Source organism: Neophocaena asiaeorientalis, unplaced genomic scaffold, assembly GCF_003031525.2.
Source record: "Neophocaena asiaeorientalis asiaeorientalis breed wild unplaced genomic scaffold, Neophocaena_asiaeorientalis_V1.1 scaffold45, whole genome shotgun sequence".
Classification (NCBI taxonomy): Eukaryota; Metazoa; Chordata; class Mammalia; order Artiodactyla; family Phocoenidae; genus Neophocaena; species Neophocaena asiaeorientalis.
The window spans coordinates 11,244,071-11,245,313 of NW_020174642.1; the positions used below are offsets into that span (position 1 = coordinate 11,244,071).

Genomic DNA, 1,243 nt, shown 5'->3' on the forward strand with positions numbered 1-1,243 from the left:
GTCTCCTCAGCCCTGCCCGCCTCCCCCATGGCCGCCGCAGCCTCGGCTCAGTGCGCCTGCGCGGCGGCGCGCCCTCTGACCGTCACGTCAGAAAGCGCGGGAACGCGTCCACGCCGAGAGTCGGGCACGCAGAACCGCGAGGCTTAGGCCTCGCAGAGATTGGGCAGCGTTCTCGGCGGGAAACCCGGGTGCTCGGTCGGCAAGATCCCGCGTTGGCTCCTCTGGCTTAGCCGGGATTGCAAACTTGTTAACTGCAAAGTAAAGGAACAGTGAGACCCACGTGTAAGTGTCCCGCGAAATAAATCGAATCAGGCCTCTCCTGTCTGGCGGGGGATGTCAGGCCAAGGAGCGATGCGTTCAAGGGGACCAGCGGCTGTTGGCCCGGCACCCGCGCTCAGCCCAAGCTCCATGAGCAAAGGCCGAGGCTTTCCGACCACAGGCTGCTCGGGAGGTCTGCCCCGGTAGGGGGCCTTCGTGCAGCCGGCTGCTTCGTAACTGAGACGACCGCCATGAACTGGGAGACATCACCTAGTCCATTGCCCTGCCCCTACACGCCCACAGAGTTCGCAAAACAAGGCGCAGCCTGTGCGTTCAAAGGTACCGGTTCCCGCACAACTACGACTTCGTCTGTCTGAAGCCGGCCGCGAGCCGACACCGCCGAGTCCCAGGCGTGCGTGCCCTCCAGGCCCGCGGGCGGACCCACAAGCTCACGCTCCCAATCCTCGCGGCAGGGACACGGGCACTGGCGGTCGCCGGTCGGAGAGGTGAAGCCCGGCCGCCGCTAGGGCGGCCGGAGAAAGAGCTGCCGCAACATCCCGCCAAAATCCCCAAGGGCGGCCTCTCTCCCCCGCCTCCACACCGCCCAGGCGGCCCGAGGAGTCCAATGCGATTAAAGACTCGGTGCCGCGTATCCCGGGGAACAGCTGCCGATCGGATGGGGACTTCGTGGAGTGGGCGCAAAAACGCTAGACGACGTAACACTGGCCATCCGTCTCTTCCTGGCCAACACCCAACGCCGGCTAACCTCGCAGTCAACGGCCCTGAACTTTGGCGACCGAGAGACTGCGGAACCGGGCAGGCGCGACGCGAACCTGAGCTGCTGGGGTCCGCCCCCTGCCCAGGCAGCCGCGCTTGCTCTGAGAACGCGCTGCGAGCGGCGTCCGGCGCCTTTGTGATGCCATCAACCCGCGCGCCGCCGCCCGCCCCGCTGCTTTCTGCGCAGTCGCGGCCCGGGCAGCACGGC

At 66.9% G+C, this 1,243-nt stretch overlaps 1 protein-coding gene across 1 annotated transcript in view; it reads right to left on the reverse strand.

Moving 5' to 3' along the window:
• HSF2BP (heat shock transcription factor 2 binding protein) overlaps positions 1 to 1,105 on the reverse strand; it is an 84,744-nt gene extending 83,639 nt beyond the window's left edge. Inside the window, exon 1 of the mRNA XM_024758365.1 lies at positions 281 to 1,105. The gene's annotated coding sequence lies outside the window, so the exon portion shown is untranslated. The remainder of the gene's footprint in view (positions 1 to 280) is intronic.
• Positions 1,106 to 1,243: the final 138 nt, after the last annotated feature.